This window comes from Nannospalax galili, unplaced genomic scaffold, assembly GCF_000622305.1.
Source record: "Nannospalax galili isolate Female #2095 unplaced genomic scaffold, S.galili_v1.0 scaffold660, whole genome shotgun sequence".
Lineage (NCBI taxonomy): Eukaryota > Metazoa > Chordata > Mammalia > Rodentia > Spalacidae > Nannospalax > Nannospalax galili.
In genome coordinates, this window is record NW_008349073.1 from 2260908 (window position 1) to 2261451 (window position 544).

Genomic DNA, 544 nt, shown 5'->3' on the forward strand with positions numbered 1-544 from the left:
TGGGGAGGGACTAGAAAGGGCTATATAAGGGGAGAAAGAGGAAAGATAGATAAATAATGCTAAGCTGGTGTGAAAAGTCAAAGGGAAATGTAGTATTTAGTAAGCCTACTGAAAAACACACATATAAATGTGAATAGACACATATAGCTGAAAACTATATAACAAAAATCACAGTGCCAAGCAAGGGAAACCTCCCTTAGAGTTGTTGGTCAGAGCAGTCCAAGAAACACCCAAAATAATACAAGCTATGGCCACAGCCTTTGATTGCCTCCCAGAACTTGAAGGTAAGACCCTATTGCTGAAGACAGGACACACTTCAGACACAGGACTTGGAACAATTGACCTTGAAGCCTCCTCCCTGAAGACTAGCTCTTATAGTATCAGAAGACACTACGCAAGTTGCCAAAGGAGAAAACCAATGATCCAAGCCAGTTGTGTAGTCTACAAACCACAGCAATGGCAATCCCAGCAAGTTATCTCTATTTGGTTCTATCTTGGGGGTAATTAACAACTGTCTAATTGAACTTAAGACTTGCTCAGTGGG